Source organism: Gavia stellata, chromosome Z, assembly GCF_030936135.1.
Source record: "Gavia stellata isolate bGavSte3 chromosome Z, bGavSte3.hap2, whole genome shotgun sequence".
Lineage (NCBI taxonomy): Eukaryota > Metazoa > Chordata > Aves > Gaviiformes > Gaviidae > Gavia > Gavia stellata.
Genome location: NC_082637.1, coordinates 41,708,278 through 41,722,403, shown reverse-complemented (window position 1 = coordinate 41,722,403; position 14,126 = coordinate 41,708,278). Strand labels below are relative to the sequence as shown.

At 40.5% G+C, this 14,126-nt stretch overlaps 1 protein-coding gene across 1 annotated transcript in view; it reads right to left on the bottom strand.

The window, feature by feature from the left end:
- The window catches only part of TRPM3 (transient receptor potential cation channel subfamily M member 3), a 446,509-nt gene that overhangs the window by 204,293 nt on the left and 228,090 nt on the right, over positions 1-14,126 (bottom strand). The gene's annotated exons all lie outside the window — the stretch shown is intronic.

The following is a 14,126-nucleotide window of genomic DNA, read 5'->3' as shown; positions in this document are numbered from 1 at the left end:
CTCTTCTTGGCCCTTCGATTGCCTGTGCAGGGCTGGATGCTCAAAGGGAAGGTCCCCTCGACGCATCACGCAACTGATGCTACATGGAGTAAGTGGGTCGCCCTGATAACGCAACGGGCTCGGATGGGAAACCCCAACTGCCCGGGAATCCTGGAAGTGATCATGGACTGGCCAGAGGGACGAAACTTTGGAGTGTCACCAGAGGAGGCAACTCGTGCTGAAGAGGCCCCTCTGTATAATAAATTATGAGAGACTGAGAAGCAATATGCCCTGTTTACAGATGGATCCTGTCGTATTGTGGGAAAACATCGAAGGTGGAAAGCTGCTATGTGGAGTCCTACATGACAAGTTGCAGAACCTGCTGAAGGACAAGGTGAATCGGGTCAGTTTGCAGAGGTGAAAGCCATTCAGCTGGCTTTAGATACTGCTCAACAAGAAAAATGGCCAGTACTTTAGCTTTATACTGACTCATGGATGGTGGCAAATGCCCTGTGGGGGTGGCTACAGCAATGGAAGCAGACCAGCTGGCAGCGCAGAGGTAAGCCATCTGGGCAGCTGAATTATAGCAAGATATTGCTGCTCGGGTAGAGAACCTGGTTGTAAAAGTACATCACGTAGATGCTCCCATACCCAAGAGTCGTGCCACTGAAGAACATCCAAACAATGAGCGGGTGGACCAGGCTGCTAGAATTGAAGTGGCTGAGGTGGATCTGGACTGGGAACATAAGGGTGAGCTATTTATAGCTCGATGGGCCCATGACACATCAGGACATTTAGGAAGGGATGCAACATTCAAATGAGCTCGTGATCGAGGGGTGGACTTGACCATTGATGCCATTGCACAGGTTATCCATGAATGTCAAACATGTGCCATAAGCAAACAAGCTCAGCGGCTAAAGCCTTTTTGGTATAGAGGACGATGGCTGAAATATCACTACGGGGAAGCCTGGCAGGTTGATTATGTCACACTACCATGAACCCGCCACGGGAAGCAGCATGTGCTTACAATGGTGGAAGCAACTACTGGATGGTTGGAAACATACCCTGTGACCCATGCCACTGCCCAGAACACTATCTTGGTGTGGAGGAATGGCTTAGTAACAAGGGACACGATCTGATTCCCGTGAGCAACCCAGTCTCTGATGAGGGGGAAGGCTCAGAGGAAACCGTTAACTGTCCTTGAAAGCCTGTTGCGATAAGAGACAGTGGAATGGTAAACAAGAAGAAGGAACTACATCTGCGAAGAGAAGTGCTCCTGTGCGTGCACAAGAGCACTGTACCAATCTCACTCGCTGCCTTGGCGTGTGAACAGAGGCTGTAAGCCAATCATACAACTGTTGCGGACGCGTGTTCTTGGCATCTGTCTATATATACTCTGTAAGCTTGAATAAAGGGGAGAACGACCATACTCATATTGAGACTCCATCGTTACTCCGGGTCCGTCTCCCACTCCAACATCTTGGGCCTTTAAAAGGAAGTTTTATGGCGACACGGCACCCCTGAAAGAATTGAATCCGACAACGGGACTCATTTCCAAAACAATCTCATTAACACCTGGGCCAAGGAGCATGGCATTGACTGGGTGTATCGCATCCCCTACCATGCACCAGCCTCCAGGAAAACTGAACGATACAATGCACTGTTAAAAACTACACTGAGAGCAATGGGTGCTGGGACATTCAAGCATTGGGAGAATGCATTGGGAGAATTTAGCAGAAGCCACTTGGCTAAGAGGCTCTGCCAGTCGACCTGGCCCTGCCCAATCAAACCCCCTGCGCACTGTGGAAGGAAATAAGATCCCCATAGTGCATGTAAAGAACTTGCTGGGAAAAACAGTCTGGGTTATTCCTTCCTCAGAAAAAGGTAAACCTATTCGCGGGGTTGTTTTTGCTCAAGGACCTGGGTGCACTTGGTGGGTAATGCAGAAGGATGGGGGAGTCCAGTACGTACCTCAAGGTGATTTAATTTTGCATGAAACTAATCCATGATTTGAGTTACATGTTACAGGAATTACTATAGCAGGAACCACCTGAACCAATGAAGGACAAGCCTTACAAGAAGCAGTGCAAGTGCAGCAGTGACCTGACCTGAGCTGGCTGTGGTGCCCAATAACTCCATGCAATACATCACCTGTCCTGTCCTGAGTGACCACCATAACAGATGGAGCCCAAAGACATGGACTAAATGAACTCAGTGGACATTTGTGGACATTTTACAGATATTTCACAGGGGTGGTCCATAGACTAAGGGAATGATTTCTGTGTACTATATCAAAGAATGGGAAGGGTGATGGTAGGAAATGAGAATGTTCTGGATAGTGTGAGACCTGAGCATGACGTAAATGGTATGGAATAAGGGGGGGAGATTTGTTTTTCAAAAAGGACTGTCATGGTTTAGTCCCAGCCGGCACATAAGCACCACACAGCCGCTCGCTCACTCCCCTCAGATAGGATGGGGGAGAGAATCGGAAAAGTAGAAGTAAGAAAACTTGTGGGTGAGATAAAGACAGTTTAATAGGTAGAGCAAAAGCCGTGCAAGGAAACAAAGCAAAGCAAGGAATTCATTCACTACTTCCCATGGGCAGGCAGGTGTTCAGCTATCTCCAGGAAAGCAGGGCTCCATCACGCGTAACGGTTGCTTGGGCAGACAAATGCCTTACTCCGAATGTCCCCCCTTTCCTTCTTCCTCCCCCAGCTTTATATGCTGAGCATAACATCATATGGTCTGGAATATCCCTTTGGTCAGTTGGGGACAGCTGACCCGGCTGTGTCCCCTCCCACCTTCTTGTGCACCCCCAGCCCACTCACCGGTGGGGTGGTGTGAGAAGCAGAAAAGGCCTTGGTGCTGTGTGAGCACTGCTCAGCAGTAACTAAAACATCCCTGTGTATCAGCATTGTTTCCAGCACAAATCCAAAACACAGCCCCATACTAGCTGCTATGAAGAAAGTTAACTCTATCCCAGCCAAAACCAGCACAAAGACACAGCTAGTTCAATACAATTTTTATTAACCCAGTATTAGCTAAAAGGAAAGCTGAGACCATTTAATGCTATGATTTACCTAGTGAGCTGTCATTCTGAAATACGCAATTCATGTTATCTACTTCCTATCCACTCTCATACAACAATGTTTTTTTCTATTTTTTAAAAGTTTTAGTGCTTTTTTGCCTGTTACCCTGGAAGTAACAGCATTTATTCATTTATGTCTGTTTATATCACAGCTCAGACAGGTATTTTTGTTACACACAGCCCGAGAAAACATTGTTAGCTTTTTAGTATTTGAATTGCTACCTACGTTATATAACAAGCAATGAAAGGATTCAGTCCTGTAAGTCACATAATGCATTCAGCTCTTACCTCAGTGACATATACGGAGCTGAAACTCAGTACCAAGCCCAGAAACTGTAGCTTTTTGATGTGCTACTGCACACACTGTGCTTCATTGCAGACAACACACTGGATTTTTCTCAGAAAGCATCAAAACTGCTATGCTCTGAGAGTATGATGGTAAGTCAAAACAAACAACAGATGTGCTACTGCACATCAAAATATGTGCTAGTACATATTGATGACACTTAATAAATGTTCTGTAGGAACCTTCTGATAAACATATTCCAGTTTTAGGCACTATTTGACCTAAAAGGAAATTCATCTCTACCTTAACAAAACACAGCTTTTCCAAAAAGTACTCTCAAACACCACTTTCAAATGCTAAAAAAAGAAAGGGGACTTGCCACAAAATAGTGTAAAAAGGGAAATTCTGGTTTACAAGTTGGTGAATTTTAAATAATTGTGTACCCTTTTCCCAACAAAAGAAACTCTTTCAGTTACATGAGCTTGATTGTGTCTGTTTTGTGAGGTACCTGGAGAATTACCTTTTTTTTTTTTTATGTGCTGCATTTTCTCTGCATCTGCCTTGCTGCCAGTACATTCTCCTAAATAATCAAAAGACTTCTTCCAGTTAAATCAAACTGTCAGTATTTATTTCAATGGCAGCAGAGATTCCAGCACAAAGATGAATCTGGCCAGAACCTGAATGCCCTGTTGAAGGATGAGTGATCACTGATCAAAGTATTAACCTTCTAATACTTATCACTAAAATATCTGTAGGCCAGGTGGTACAATTGGAGTAGAACACATGGTTATAGTTTTTCCTGCAAAAATACTTATTTGTCTTGATTATTTTTTAAGCTAGAAATATTTTTCTGCAGAGTAATAAGGTACATAATTTGCAAAGAAAATGTATGTCAGAACAAGACATACAAAGCCATTGAAACTGCATGACACATTCAAAGGCATTGGAAGACTTGTTTATATATTTATGATCACACATTTATGGTTGTTATCTGGTAATTAAAGCAGTTATTATGCCAGAAAAAAATGAGATTTTAAACAGTGAAATAAATCAACATACTTGATAAGTAGAAATAAGCTTGCTTCTTACCAACAGTTACTTCTGGATAAGGACGTGTAATTTGGCTATGCTACACAGGGCTATGATAAAATAATGACACTGTTGGACTGCTTACTCTAATTCAAGGACAATCTGTAACTGGTAAGGCATTTATGCATACTGACAACAGGAAGACTTTAAATTGCTACCTAACCATAGTCTGCTCTTGTCAGAAATTTTGAGAAGAAACAACAGCCGTTCTTCAATTCTGTGCCTCCAAAAGAATAATATTCCAGCCACCCACGTATGAGAGATACCCAAGAGCATTTGCCCAGGGCTTATTATTTTCTTGCCCTCTCTCCCTTGATGCTTCATTGCAGACAACACACTGGATTTTTCTCAGAAAGCATCAAAACTGCTATGCTCTGAGAGTATGATGGTAAGTCAAAACAAAATTTTATAGCATTGAGGGGTGTTGCATGACCCTGCTTTTATGGTAGCTGGACTAGACTCTTGCATCCTGAACTTAGTGAAACATACTAAGTTTGTTTCTAAGACAGTTCCATGCTACAAGTTAGTGATTTTTTTAATGATGCATCACTTGCAACCTATGTGCCTTGCTGTCTCAGATCTAACATCTTATGTAGCTGGTCTGTTCCTGGGGAAGACTCTTGGCACTTAAAGATTATTAGAGTATGACTAAATTTTTTTTTGGAATGAAAAAATTCTGTGTCTACTTCCTGACAACGAATACAGCTCTTCCCTTTCTTTCAGTGTTCTACCCTTGCAATCTAACCAACACAAAAGTTGCCTACTCTTTCTTCCAACCTTTCTGTACAAAACATCTCTCAGCCATCTATAACCTGTTTCTCTGTTGAAATTATATATTTGTTGGTTTTAGTATTCTTCTCCAGAACCAGGTTTATAATTAATTTTCAAAATTTGCAAAGAAATATTAGTGCAAAAAAATTCTACAAAGCTCTCGGTGCTTACACATTAAGGCCTGATTTTGAGCTTTCCTATACCTACTATACACAGAGAAGTTCCAACAGCATCCAAGAAACTAACTCCTAGGGCAGCTGCAATAACAAAACTCAAAATATATATTATCAATTCAAAATCTTCAATTTTACTTCCATATGAACAACAAACTGGAAACATAAACTAAGCACCATGTTAGTGATCAATATTGGAATAATACTTGAGAAACAGTACTGTATTGGGTTTGCATGGCAAGGTTTTGGTAGCAGGGGGGACAGTTGGGGTGGCTTCTGTGAGAAGATGCCAGAAGCTTCCCCCATGTCCAACAGAGCCAATGCCAGCCAGCTCCAAGATGGACCTGCCACTGGCCAAGCCTGAGCCCATCAGTGACAGTGGAAGAGCCTCTGGAATAACATATTTAAGAAGGGGAAAAAACTGCTGCACAATGGTAGCTGGAGAAGAGAAGAGTGAGAATGTGCAAGAGAAACAATTATGCAGACACCAAGGTCAGTGAAAAAGGAGGGGGAGGAAGTGCTCCAGGCGCCGGAGCAGAGATTCCCCAGCAGCCCATGGAGAAGACCATGGTGAGGCAGGCTGTGCCCCTGCAGCCCATGGAGGTCCATGGTGGAGCAGATATCCACCTGCAGCCCATGGAGGACCCCACGCCGGAGCAGGTGGATGTGCCCTGAAGGAGGCTGTGACCCCGTGGGAAGCCCACGCTGGAGCAGGCTTCTGGCAGGACCTGTGGACACGTGGAGAGAGGAGCCCACGCTGGCGCAGGTTTGCTGTCGGGACTTGTGACCCTGTGGGGGACCCACGCTGGAGCAGTGTGTTCCTGAAGGACTGCACCCCATGGAAGGGACCCATGCTGGAGCAGTTAATGAAGAGCTACAGCCCATGGGAAGGACTCACATTGGAGAAGTTTGTGGAGAACTGCCTCCTATGGGAGGAACCCCACGCAGGAGCCGGGGAAGAGTGTGAAGAGGAGGAGGGAGCGGCAGAGACAACGTGTGATGAACTGATCACAACCCCCATTCCCCATCCTCCTGTGCCGCTGCAGGGGAAGAGGTAGAGAACTCGGGAGTGAAGTTGAGCCTGGGAAGAAGGGAGGGGTGGGGAGAAGGTGTTTTAAGATTTGGTTTTACGTCTCATTACCCTACTCTGATTTGATTGGTAATAGACTAAATAAAATTAATTTCCCCGAGTTGAGCCTGTTTTGCCCATGATGGTAATAGCTGAGAGATCTCTCTATCCTTACCTCAATCCATGACCCTTTTGTTATATTTTCTCCCCCTGTCCAGGTGAGGAGGGGGAGTGATAGAACAGCTTAGTGACGACCTGATGCCCAGCCAAGGTCAGCCCACCACAAGTACACTTGTAATGCTAATGCAAATAATTTTTTTTTTAATGAAAAGGTATTTCAGAATTTACTTAAACTCTTATGGAATTATAATATGAAGATGTTAAGATAGGGATAAAAATCTTTGTATGGAAATAGGAAAGAAGATTTCTTATATTCAGGTGGAAACCCTTTTTTGCCAGAACACACTACTTGATCTGCACATACACTGACTGAGAGATAGGTGCCCACAGCACTCCATGCAACCAACAAGTTAAGAATGAGAGATGTTGTATCACACTAGTTCCAGATGTGTTGTTTTGAATTTTAAGGAACTCAAGTTTTTCTACATTAGGAAAGTGAACCAGCAGTTTTGCCTGAAGAAGGGGTAATGGAAGACACTTCCATTAAAAGAGTAAATAGAGCAGTTGTTCCTTTGCATGCCTCATGTTACAGATTCCATTGCACGTAGCACAGATGGAGTTACACAAAAATGGAAAAATGCATATGAGATTTCTCGGTGAGAAATAAACATACATATGAAACCTATATTAAAGAACCTCTCCATGTGAATGTATAGTGCAGGAGAAATAAGTAGATCAATATTTCTGACAAAGAAGCATAGGCTGTTATAATGGTGATTTGTCAGAAAGTGTGTGGTGTGTGTGGAAACCTTGAAAAAATTGAAAGGAAATGTTGTTTTTTTTTGTGGGCAACCAGACTGCAGAAGTAAAATTATCTAAAGCATGCACTGTAGTAATTACATTTTCCAAATAATTTCAGGACAAGATTAACTTCTTCAATAAAGACTTTTACAAGACAAAGTGGGAACTCTCCTTATGAGACAGAATTACCCTATAAAGGAGCATTTTGTGAAAAATGAGTTGTATATGATTCAATATTACCTCACCAACTGCTCTTGCATTTTGTAGATACATGCAACTTATCATATCATTGCTATTGTGACTGGATGGCAGAAATACAGACCTCAGAATCTAAAACCCTGTTATGCTGCTAATGAGCCTGAGGCAAGACTGCAAAACCAATTGCAGTAGACAAGTTCACAGACTTCTGTATAATACAGTGGAAAAATATTTATATTTAAAATATCTGAAGAATAATAAATTCAGTTTTGAATTTTCCTTTTTCTTTGAATTTTCACTGAAGTAAACTCTGAGTAAACAGTATATTCTGGTATAAGACACTCAAATATGCTTAGTCTTTCAGTGTAAGGGGGATTACACCTAAGGAAACCTCACAGAGCATTACTTTGTGCTGAGCCACTAGTGATCTGTGATTTTCACTGCTAGTTATTCAATAATTAATGATTTAGCTAATTCCCTGGCTGACTTAGTGCTACAATAATTTTGAATTAGAATATTATAAACCACTTCTGTAATTAAGAAAATTTTCAATTCACTTTATATGTCCCTATGGTGATTTTGTGTATGTCAAGAAAAATATACATTAACATATACTTAAAACCCTTGGTAAAATAAAAATAGACCATAAAATAATTAATATGAATGACATGTTCTTCGTCAAATGAAGGGATATAATGCTTAAAAGAAAGCCTTCCCAAAAAACAATGAAAAACCAAGAAGTGGTGGTAGATACAAAGAAAAATAGATATTGAGGAATTATGGATACTATTTTACAGCAAAAGTGTTTTTTCAGCAACTTTTGAGCCTGATCATGATATTTACTCTAAAAGGGAAATGTGGGCCACAGGTGAATTTGGTGAATTACATTTCCCACCTTCCAGAGAAGAACTGCTAACCACTGGTGTGTTTAGGAGCAGTTTTCCCATCCTGTGTGGTTGACACGACTTCTCTCTGCATATGCAAACATTGGCTAACGTAGAGAATGGAAACCCATAATAATCAGAATGGCTTTCTGAAACTCTGGACAGTTTTCAAGGGGGATAGTAATGGGACACCAGAGTTACACTTCTGACTCCAAGAAGCACTTAATTATTTAGACAAACTAAAACAAAGTTGACTTCTGTTTCCCATGTCCTGAATAAATAATCTAACCAGCAGACAGGCAAGAATGGTGGTCCCAGCCTTTACTTTGCTTTGCCTTTCTGTTGCCAGCAATAATATATTTCATCTCAAGTCTAATAGAATAATTGCCTTGACGCAAAGCTGTTTTTTTCTTCTATTCTGTTCAGAAAAAGAAAACAAAAATTAAGTGATATTCAATGTAAACATTTTTTAGAATATTTTTTGATGAAATATTGATAATGTTTGCATTTGAGTTAATTAAATCTCATCAACTTAATGCAATGCAATATGCAAAGCAAATGCAATGCAGAATACTTTTAAATATTGACTTCTTATCACTTACTTATTCAGTACCAGATCTTACACTATGAAGTGTTTGTCATGAAAAAATTTAAACATTAAATTATTGAAGAGCCCTTAGACAAGTAACTGTATCTCTAAATCTTGGAGAAAACAGTAATTCTGGAGGGAAATTAACACTTTTGATAAAGATTTCCTTTGTACTGATTTTTTTATTTGCTTTTTTTTTTCCTCCATAATTTTTTTTTTGTTCATAACTTTCCTATTTTCCTTCTCTAGAAGACTGTCTATTTTGCTGAAATCATGCCGCTTTCCCCAGCTTTTCTTAAAAGTATGTTTATCACCAGGGAAGCTAAATCTCTAATGTTCATTTTTCATTCATATTATACATACTACATCCTTTGCATACTGCTTGGGGATGTGATAAAACGTGTTTAATTTCTACACACAAAAGACTTTATTTACAATTAAATATTAAATATACTTGATTACCAACTTCCTTAGATTGTCTAAATAAAAGTCTTTTGAATTAAGATTAGAACCTTGCAGTAAAAGCACTAGCAATTCCTTATCTTCAGTGAGGTATGGTCTAGTCCATTTGTTTCTAGGTGCATCCCACTTACATCTGTACTACATCAATAAAAGCCTGTGATAGCAGCTCTCTTTTTAAACTCTGCTGCATGGATTTTTCATGGGTATATTGTCAACAGCATTGCCAAATATGTTCATGAATAATCCCCAAATTCTAAATGACTGATGTATACTAAATATTTTTTAATACTGACTTATTTGTCAGTTCTTTGGAGGTTCGATAATCTTTAACAATTTATAGTTCACACAGTATTCAAAATTAATAACTGAAACTATTTTCTATATCATAGGTTTCCAAAGTGCTCTTGTGCAGTAACTATCCTGGCAAATTTCTTTTAAAGTCCATACTTAGATCCATATCTATCAGTTTAGAGTATTTGGGATAGTTCCTTTCCGTAAAAAAATCAAAACTTCCTTACTTTTGATACTAGCATTGGTTAAGGCAATATACTGCAGTTCTGTCTGCTGATTTGTCAGTAGCTTTAACAGCTGAAATTAATGAAAAGTAAAGTGTAGATATGCTATTTGCTAGCAAATATAACCAGAAAGACAAAAGGATATATACTGTATAACATGCTAACCTGAGCAGGTTGGGGGGTAAGGCGGAAGCTCTCAAAGCTTACCAACTATAGCAAGAAAGGAATCCGAGTGGTCTGTATATAGTATGCACATGTCCATCTGTCACTGGGCCACAGGAAGGACCTGTCTATTCAGAGTAATGGTGATCTCAAAATACTAGAGGCAATGCAAACTCTGCTGAAGAACTGGAATGCTATTTCCTGCTCTCCTCTTTCCTCAATGAACTTCTAGGTTTGGCTTTGTCAGTTTCTTCTGTTTTCCTCTTTGAAATACCGTGAGGCTTTATGGATTCACTTTCATGTACACAAGCATCCAGAGTGATTATTTTAAATCGGATGAACACCATTGATTTTGTGTATGTTATAAAAGGCTATATTCCAAACAGGTGTGCCTATTCTCTCATGTTCTTCTACAATTTTTCAGCCTCCCTCCTCCCTTCATTTTCCATCTCATGTCCCCTCTCAAATGGCACAGTAAGGATAAGCCACAAAACCTTTGCTTGTTTATGTTAGTTGGGCCCACTAATTAGCATCCTAAAGACTTAAACTAACAGTTAGGTTTGACATCTCATCAAAACATCATGGAAAGGTTCAGTACCCTGATGCATACTAGAGCTGCCACATTTATCTAAATTCTAAATGACTCAGGAATGCAGGAGAAATTCAGAAAACAATTTTCAACATAACGTTTAACAGGAATAGAGAAATGTTACCAAGTACTCAAGAACAGAAACTAAAGTGATACATGAAGTCTGTATATTTTACATCAAAAATCCTGTGAGCCAAAAAGAAAGCCCAAAGCGGGATTCTCTAAGTAAATGATGTAAAAAGTCTGTAAAAGATTCTCCAGCATTTTATTCTTTATACTTAAAGGCTTCATATCACTAGTTGCTTAAGGCTGGTAGGAAAAACAGCATTTGTGAAATATGGAAATTTGATGATTCTTGACAGAAATACTTTTGGGAGTAGTTAACAGATGTATGCTTTGTCTTGCACATAATGATTTTGCATCTTAAATAAGCAGTGCTGGCCTGATTTTTAGGAGAAACATTCAATACAGCTGCCAGGAGACGAGGTATGGGACCACTCTGCTCTCTCTGATATACTGCTGCTCTCTAGAGCCTCTTGCTTCTGAATTCAGCTCTAACGTGATCCAGAGATGTTCTGGCAACACCTCCTTTCCCCTGTTAAGGTGACCAGCCAGAAGAAAGCAGGAGCGATTGCAGCAGTTGCTTCCTATTTAAGGATTTGCTTATATAACACTAGCCACAGCTAATTTCCTTTGGTTATGCGCCAGCTGCCTGTAGACACAAGAACGGCCAAGCTCACCAAGGACAGTCCGTACGACACGGCTCTCGTGCAGGCTGTGCACATATGTTTCTTCCTGTAGGTTTCCCGTGAATGCATGGAGAAGCCAAGAACCAGCTGATTTTCGAAATATTCCCTCTCTAACTTGGCTGCCACCTTGAAACCCCATGCAAACTCCACGTGCAGATCTCCAGTGATGTCTTAGCTTCCAACAAGTTGGTGCCTAGTTAGGACTCTTTCTTAAGCAAGGCCAAAATGTCATGCAGGTGTTGTGAGCTCTCTGTGACCACTACAGGTCACCCTGGCATTTAGCCACAAACCTGTACAATATGCAGTGGCTGGGATGGGGAAGATAACATCTGTTAATAAGCTGAAATACTAGAATATTTTCCCATACTTAGATTGCTTACAAAAAAGTAAAAGGAAATTACCTTCTCTCATAACATTTTTCAAGTCTATATATTGTTCTTTCATATGGTAACAGAACAGACATGTTAACAGAAGAACATTTGGTTAAAAATAGAATCATTTGAACAAAGGAACAAATTGTCACAAATAAACTGCTAGAAGACTTGGTCAAAATTTACAATGTGATGAACTCTTCAAACTACATTTAATTGCAATTTTACTAGCTCAGTAATAGGTAGCACAACTGAAAAAAAAACCTGCATAAACCCCTTAATTTCTTCCCATGTTTTAAACTGTATCTAAGTAATTATCTATATTGCCCCAGAAATAAAGTGTAGAAGCAGAGTGTGAAACAGACTCTCATCAGGTAATGCCTTTTATGAAAATTCATTCAAACAAAATCAAGGTTTTGGATATTAGATTCAACACAATGGAAGTCTGGCCTTCGAAATCATCTAAAATGCAAACTTGCCTCCTACTTCTAATACAAGAATTACTAGGAAGCAATGGATCATTTTATTATATAAGACCAGAAAGTAGCCAATTGTGCAGTATTTAAACAAAAATATTCACTTAATTATCTGACAGGACATCAATGTACCTATTTCTTTCTTGAAACCTATTTTATTGGTGTGAGCTGTCATCAAAGGGAATATTTTTTTTTAGTAATACCACACTCTTAAAAGCTGTATTCTGATTAGATGTGTATATCCATGTTTTATTTTTGTCAGAGTATGGCTGTAAGTGCAGGGAGAAAACAGCCAGTTTGGGGCTATCCATGCAATCTGTAACAGACTGCACTGGGAATGTACAGTTCTTTGTTCTCTACAGCTGTGTGAAATTCTGGGATTTTTTTGTCTGTTTGTTTTGTTGGTGTGGTAGTGGTTTTGTTTGCCTGTGTTTTTTTCTGCCTGAAAAAGCTGTATTTTATTGTGTACACCATCCCTCTCACATTTCACAGTTCTCCTTAAGATGGCTGCATGGCCTATATGTCATTAGTTCATGTAAATTATTCAGCTGCTTTTAAAGGCACATCGATCTACCTTCAGCAGTAAAACAGGGACAACCAGTGAGACCTACAGCTGAAGTAAAGAGGCTGCAAAAGAGGATCTTCTGAATATTGTTCAAAAGTACTGTATTATTGGCCCCTAAATTGAGACTGCAGAAAGCAAAGTGCAAAAGTCGGTGTGCTTTAGAAAGAGGATCACCTGAAGTCATTTCTCAGGAAATATGAGAAAGGGCCTGACATGGGCCTTTTATGATTATGGGTAGATTTCAAATGAAAATGTTATGTCTATGTTAGGAAGAACAGGGATGCATCACATGAGGTCAATCAAAGGGGATGATTTTGCAAAGGTCTCTGATTAGGCTATTGGATGCTCACAAATGAATTGTTTAAAATCACTGGAAAGATGTGTGAGCAAGTTTGACAGAGAATTTTCTCTGCCTACTTGAAGTCTTTTGCTTAAGGACAGGGGAGTTACGGGAATGGAGAGGATGTGAAGGTGAATATGGGGCAATTTATAGATGTAAGCTCAGAAGAGGTCAGGTAAGCTGACACTTGTTGAACTGGTCTTCAAAAGATGATGTTTTGCTTAAGAAAAGAAAGAAAAAAATTACATATTAAGGAGTAAAGATAAGAGTAAGGAACAAGATGCATGCAGCATGGGCAGCAAACAGGAGGAGCTGGAAGCCATTGTGCAGCAGGACAGCTATGACGTAGTCGCCATCACAGAAACATGGTGGGACGACTCGCATGACTGGAGTGCTGCGATGGATGGCTATAAGCTCTTCAGGAGGGATAGGCAAGGAAGGAGAGGCGGTGGGGTGGCTCTGTATGTTAGGGAGCGTTTTGATTGTATAGAGCTCAACGATTGTGACAACAAGGTTGAGCGCTTATGGGTAAGGATGAGGGGGAAGGCAAACAAGGCAGATATCCTGCTGGGGGTCTGTTATAGACCACCCAACCAGGAGAAAGAAGCCGATGAAGCATTCTACAAGCGACTGGCAGAAGTCTCACAGTCGCAAGCCCTTGTTCTTGTGGGGGACTTCAACTTACCGGACGTCTGCTGGGAATATAATACAGCAGAGAGGAAACAGTCCTGGAGGTTCCTGGAGTGTGTGGAAAATAACTTCCTGATGCAGCTGGTAAGGGAGCCTACCCAGGGGAGGTGCCCTGCTTGACCGGCTGTTTACAAACAAAGAGGGTCTGGTGGGAGAAGTG